This window comes from Ursus maritimus, unplaced genomic scaffold (assembly GCF_017311325.1).
Source record: "Ursus maritimus isolate PB19 unplaced genomic scaffold, ASM1731132v1 scaffold_4, whole genome shotgun sequence".
Classification (NCBI taxonomy): domain Eukaryota; kingdom Metazoa; phylum Chordata; class Mammalia; order Carnivora; family Ursidae; genus Ursus; species Ursus maritimus.
Genome location: NW_024426552.1, coordinates 63,891,356 through 63,898,476, shown reverse-complemented (window position 1 = coordinate 63,898,476; position 7,121 = coordinate 63,891,356). Strand labels below are relative to the sequence as shown.

General features: G+C 33.0%; 1 protein-coding gene across 2 annotated transcripts in view; it reads right to left on the bottom strand.

Annotated features, from left to right (window-relative positions):
• STXBP5L (syntaxin binding protein 5L) overlaps positions 1 to 7,121 on the bottom strand; it is a 419,474-nt gene that overhangs the window by 78,408 nt on the left and 333,945 nt on the right. The window lies entirely within an intron of this gene.

Genomic DNA, 7,121 nt, shown 5'->3' with positions numbered 1-7,121 from the left:
TTTTTTTTTTTTTTTTAGTAGTTCTTCTAGGGATTATAATATGCATCTATAATTCATTACAATATACTTTTAATTATAGTACACTCTTTCTCTTATGATGAAAGAAACTTACTACATTAAAACATTATGTCTTTCCCATCCTTTGTTACTATTGTCATATATTTTCCTTCTACATGTTATAAACCCCATAATACAGTTAGTTTTTAATTTAAAAATTAAATGAACTCAGGAATTTTAAGAAAAGACAAAATTATCTTTTATATTTACCCACATATTTATTCTTTCCAATGCTTTTCATTCTTACTATATATCCAAATCTCCATCTGGTATTTCCTTTAGCTTAAAAACCTCCTTTACCATATCTTGTAGTACAGGTCTGCTGATGACAAATTTATTTACCTTTATTTTAAAATATTTTTGCTAAATGTAGAATTCTGGCTTTTTCTATACTTTGCAGTCCATCCATCTACAGAAGGCCCACTTTTTTCTGCATCTGTGCCCAGTCACTTGTCCCAGGTATAGAAGCAGCTACAGCTTTCTGCTCATCTATGAGTGGCTCTTTTCACTCGAATTCACTCAATCAAGCCTTCTTTGAATCCACCACTTTTCAATATCCCCATAGAAAAGTATGCTTTTAATTTTATCATTATATTTATCACAGAGTTTTATTATTGTTGTCATCATTGTTATTACCATGGGAATGAACTTTCATGTCTTTTAACATCCTATCTGGAAATGGGAAACCCCTCACTCACTTTTATTTTATATCTTGGAAATACTTTGAAAACTGGATGGAAGATATGAAAGACCAAAAGAATGGAAACTAGTGAAATTGATTAATCCATTACTGATAATAGTGGGTATCCAATGAAGTGCTCAGAGTACATGCCAAATAATTCTGCTTTTCCCAAGATTATAGTGAGATTTCCCAAAGAGACCTCCCAAAGATAAGGTGGAGAAAGTTACGTTTGATATATAAATAGAGTAAAGCAAAGTGACTAAACTTGGAAGATTCGTACAGTGAATCATTAGAAAATATATAATAAATCCTGGTTGAGAACAGATACAGAAATTTTATGGTAAATAACTGAATATCAGAAGACAAAACCCCTTTGGTTATAGTGAATTATATAAATTTTTATTTAAAATTTCTAAGAGTATACAGTTGACCCTTGTGTAACAAGAGTTTAAACTGTATGGGTCCACTTTTACATGAATTTTTTTCAATAAATACAGTATAATGCTTTAAATGTATTTTCTCTTCCTCATTTGCTGAATAACATTTTCTTTAGTGGACCTTATTGTAAGAATACAGTATATAAGACATATGACGTGAAAAATATGGTTGGAAAGACTTTTGGTCAGTAGTAGGCTATTAGTAGTTAAGTTTCTGGGGAGTCAAAAGTTAAACACAGATTTTTGACGGCACAGATACCTACCTCTAACCTCACACTGTTTAAGGGTCAACTATATATCTATAATGTATCTTACTATATAATATAATTAAGATAGTAGTTGAAGTACCAACTTGTGAATGTTAAATAAAATATCAGTATTTTTAGGAGACTAATACCCAGTACACAAGTGTCTCCATACATATAACTGGTGTACACTTTGGGGGATTTTCTTACCAAATTATGATTTACCATATAAATGCTCTGGTCTGAATATTTTCCAATTTGATTGACATTTTGGTGAGATAATTTTTTGTTGTGGGATAGTATATTATAGGATGTTTACTGGCATTCTACTTACTAGATGACAGTAGAGTACCCCTCCCCTAATTATGAAGGCCATAAGTATCTCCAGACATTGACAAATTTCCTGTCAGGGATAAAATCATTCTTGGTTGAGAACCACTGCTGTTAAGTTTTATTAGCTTGTTTTGTTTGACTCACACTGAGATTGCTAACTAAACTCTAGAAAACTCATATATATTACTAAGTAATAGCTCCTCTTTTTTTTTCTTTGTTCATTTTGTTTAAAAGATGAAACCTTATATTTTATCTACTACAGTTCAATGTAGTTGCTTTCCAGCACAAAGATTTGAGGTAAAAAAAAAAATTTACACAGTAAAACTGATTTCAAAAAGAAAGGAAACTATCCTTTTCTCTACAATAACATTGCTAAAACCCTAGTTAAAGCCACCTTCTTTTCTTGCCTGGATTATAACACTGGCCTCCTAACTGGTATGCTAGTTTTTTTTCTTTTTCCTTTTGGCCCCACAATATTTCTTCATGCAGCAGTGTGGATGATATTTTTAAGACATAAAGCATATCAGTCCCCTGCTTGAAATAAAATGGAATTTCTTATAATTGACTCAGAAACATGTATAATGTTGTCCCTGCTCATATAGATGTCAAAATCTTAACTCATTTTCCTTCTCAATAGTTTTCCACTGCACTCCTAGCCTCCCCCCTTCTATTTCTAGAAGATAGTTAGGTTCTTTACCACCTTAGAACCTTTTCACAGGCTGTTCATTCTGCCTGGAATACACTTCTCACTGCTGATTATGTAGCTAATTCTTTTTTGAAAAAAGCTTTATTGAGGTTTAATTTACATATTTATGAAGTATATGATTTGATAAATTTCGACGTATGTATACACCCCTGAAACCATCTCCATGATCAAGATAAAAAATATATCCCTCATGACGAAGAATTTGTGTCCTTTTGTAACCTTCTTTCCAGCCCTTCCCATATGCGCCCATTCCCATCCCCAGACAACCACTGATCTACTTTCTGTCACTCTACATTAGTTTTCATTTCCTAGAATTTTATATAAATGGAATCATACAATATGCACCCTTTTTTGCCTCGTTTCTTTTACTCAGTGTAATTATTTTGAAATTCATCCATGATGCAATACTTCTCAATAGTGCACTCGTAGGAAAAAAAAAAAAAGAGGGAGGCATACCATAAGAGACTATAAAGAATATACTGAGGGTTGCTGGAAGGGATGTGGGGGGGGGGGTGATTGGGTGATGGGCATTATTAAGGAGGGCACTTGTGATGAGCGCTGGGTGTTATGTAAATGTTGATCACTAAATTCTACTCCTGAAACTAATATTACACTATACGCTAACTAAAATTTAAATAAAAACTTAAAACATTTAAAAAGAAAAAAAACCAGTGCATTCCTTTTTATTGCTTAGTGAACAGCTGAATGGATATAACAGAATTTGTTTAACCACTTACCTAATGTGGAGATTTTAATTATTTTTGACTACTGCAAATGTTTCAGTGTTTGGTTGCTATGAATGTCTTCGTATTGATACAAGCTTTCCTGGGGTAAATAACTAAATATAAAATGATGACATCATATATGTTTAAAATTTAAGAACCTGCCAACTGGTCTTCCATTGTACATTCTTACCAATGTGGGAGAGTTCTGTTTCTTCTACGTTCTTGCCAATACTTGGTATGATCAATCTTTTAAAATTTTAGCCACTCTAACATATGTATAATGATATCTCATTGTAGTTTTAATTTGATTTTCCTAATGATGAATGTTGAATATCTTTTCATATGCTTACTTTTATTGTTTACTTCTTTAATTTGTTGATTGAATTATAACAAAGGACCATCATTACATTTCTGGAATATTCTCTATTCATTTTTGATATTTAGCTAGATTTGATTTCCTCAATATTCCCCTTTGTTTCTCAAGTTTTTATTTAAATTCCAGTTAGTTAACATACTGTATAATATTAGTTTCAGATGCAGAATTTAGTGATTCATCACTTAAACACTCAGCGCTCATCACAAGTGCCCTCCTTGACCGATCACCCATTTAACCCATGCTCCCTCCCAAACCCTTCCTCCAGTAACTCTCCATTTGTTCTTTATAGTTGAGAGTCTGTTTTATGGTTTGCCTCTCTATTTTTTTAATCCTCTATGTTCATCTGTTTTGTTTCTTAAATTCCACATACGAGTGAAATCATATGGCATTTGTTTTTCTCTGACTTCTTTCCCTCTTAGCATAATACACTCTAGCTCCACCCACATCATTGCAAATGGCAAGATTTCATTCTTTTTGATGGCTGAATAATATTCCATTATGTATATATACCACACCTTCTTTATTGATTCATCAGTTGATGGACATTTGGGCTCTTTCCATAATTTGGCTATTGTTGATGCTATAAACATTGGGGTGCATGTATCCCTTTGAATCAGTATTTTTGTATCTTTGGTCAAATCCCTAGTAATGCAATTGCTAGATCATAGGGTAGTTCTATTTTTAACTTTTTGAGGAACCTCCATACTGTTTTCCACGTGGCTGCATCAGTTTGTATTCCCACAAGCAGTGTAAGAGGCTTCCCCTTTCTCTATATCCTCGCCAATAACTGTTGTTTCCTGTGTTATTAATTTTAGCTATTCTAATAGGTGTGAGGTGATATATCTTTATGGTTTAGTTTTGACTTGTATTTCCCTGATGATGAGTGATGTTGAGTATCTTTTCATGTGTCTGTTAGCCACCTGGGTGTCTTCTTTGGAAAAATGTCTATTCGTGTTTTCTGCCCATTTTTTAACTAGATTATTTGTTTTTTGGGGTGTTGAATTTTATAAGTTCTTTATAGATTTTGGATACTAACCCTTTACCAGAGAGATGTCATTTGCAAATATCTTCTCCCATTCTGAAGGTTGCCTTTTAGTTTTGTTTTTTCCTTCACTGTTCATATGCTTATTTATTATCAGTATATCTTCTTTTGTGAACTACTTATTCAAATTTTTTGCCCATATTTTGATTAGGTTGTTTGCTTTATTATTGAGTTTTTAGAACTTTAAAAATATATTCTAGATACAAATCCCTTATAGGATATATGCTTTGCCAGTATTTTCTCCTAGTCTGTGGCTTAGCTTTTCATTCTCATAACAGTGTCATTTGAAGAGTAGAAATTTTTACTTTTAAAGTAGTCCAATGTAGTCATATGTTCTTGTATGAAGCATGTTATTGGTATGTTATTTAAAAAAACTTTTGTGTAACCCAGTGTCACAAAAATCTCATTTTTTCTAAATTTATAATTTTCGGTTTTATATTAAGGCTCATGATCTATTTATAAGTTAACCAAAAAAATTCACAAAGTATGGATCAAAGTTAATTTTTTTACACAAGGATATCCAACTGTTTGAATACCATTTGTAGGAAAGACTATCCTTTCTCTACTTAATTGCCTTTGCAACTTTGTCAAAAATCAGCTGTTCGTATACGTGTGGATGTATTTCTGAAGTCTCTATTAAGTTTCATTGATCTATTTGTGTTTGGACCAACATTAAACCATTCAATAACACTAATTTTTTTTTTTTTAAGTCTTGAAACCAGGTAGTATTGGTCTTCCAACATTGTTCTTTTTCAAAAGCTGCTTTGGCTCTAAATCTTTTGCATTTCTGTATGGACTTTAGAATCATTTTGTCAGTTTCTATTTAAAGTCTCCTCAGGCACCTGGGTGGCTCATTTGTTTGGACGTCTGCCTTCCGCTCTGGTCATGATCCCAGGATCCTGGGATCGACTTCTGCATCGGGTTCCTTGCTCAGCGGGGAGCCTGCTTCTCCCTCTGCCTGCTGCTCCCCCTGCTTGTGCTCTCTCCCTCTCTGTCAAATAAATGGATAAAATCTTTTTAAAAAAAGTCTCCTCGATTTTTATTGGAATTGTATATTACAGATCAATTTGGAGAGAATTGACATCTTACTATTGAGTCTTCTGAAACATGAACATGGTGTAATTCTTCATTTTTGGGGGGTATTTAACTTCTCTCAGCAATGTTTTCTGGTTTTCAGTGTATAGGTCTTTCATATCTGCTGTCTTATTATGGCTAAGTATTTCATATTTTTAATACCACTATAAAAGATATTTTCAAATTTCAATTTCAGGTTGTTGTGGTTACATAGAAATAAACTTGATTTTCATACATTGATCATATATCCTGAACTTTGTTAAACTCACTTATTCTAGTTGATTTCTGTAGATTTCTTTAAATTTTCTTTGTAGATGATAATGTCACCTATGAAAAAAGATGATGTAACTTCTTTTCCAATCTAGATAACTTTTGTTTCTTGTCTGAGTACACTGGCTAGAATCTCCAGTACAATGTTAACTAGAAGTGGATGTGAATTAGAAGTTTCTTCTAGTCTGGCTTTGGGGAATGGGCACCATTTCCTTTGAGTGCTGGGCACTGTTTTCTTTAATCCCTTCAGATGGCTCTTTCCCTGGTTAGTTCATCATAGTATGTGTTGATCAGTACTTTGTTGAGGAAGAAACTCTGTAGATCTCTGGGATCCTCTTTGTAAACTGTAGCTGCTTTAATTTTCCTGGTTTCTCATCTCCATCTCATCAACTCTGGGAGTCAACAGTTTTCCTCCTGGGTTTCCCCTCCTCCTTTTGCTGCAGTCTAGAAACTCTCAGGGCAGTAACCGTATGGTTTTAAGGTTCATTTCTTTTGTTTCCCATTTGTCAGAGATTACTGTATTTCATTGCCTGATGATCTGTGTCTTAAAATAAACATAGTTTCTTTTGTTATGTCTGTTTTGTTTGTTTGTTTGTTTGTTTGTTTGTTTGAGTCTAGAGGTTAATCTGCCCTGTTTCTCTATCAGGGTCTGAAGTGTAAGTCCAAAGCATTGTCTGTTTTCTTCTTATCTCACAAAGCTTCACTTAAATGTTTCCTCTTCAGATAGGTCCTTCTGTCATAACTCTCAAAAATAGGTCCACCTTTCCCCCCTTATCTTTTTCTCCTTGATAGCAATGCTATCTTTTTTTCAACTGTAACAGTACATCTGTGGATTCTTTATATGTTTTCTATTATATATTGAGGAAAGAGACCATAATTATTTCACTAATCACTGTATATCTAGTGCCTAGAAAAAGATTTGACACAGAAGATGATTAATATTTTTTGAATGAATGAACTTTTCCCATTTATTATTTACCATAAGTTTTGCTCATTTTTGTTCCTTGAGGCATTCCTTCTTTTCTTATTCTTTGTTTTACTCCTCCATTTTTGATGTTCTTCCATTCATTTTTTTATATTTATTTGCCTCTCCTTGCTAGTTCTTTCTTATTCTTATCTTCCCCTTTAAATTTTTCTTTATGCTTCTATTTGTGTTCCCAGCATCTGTTACCAT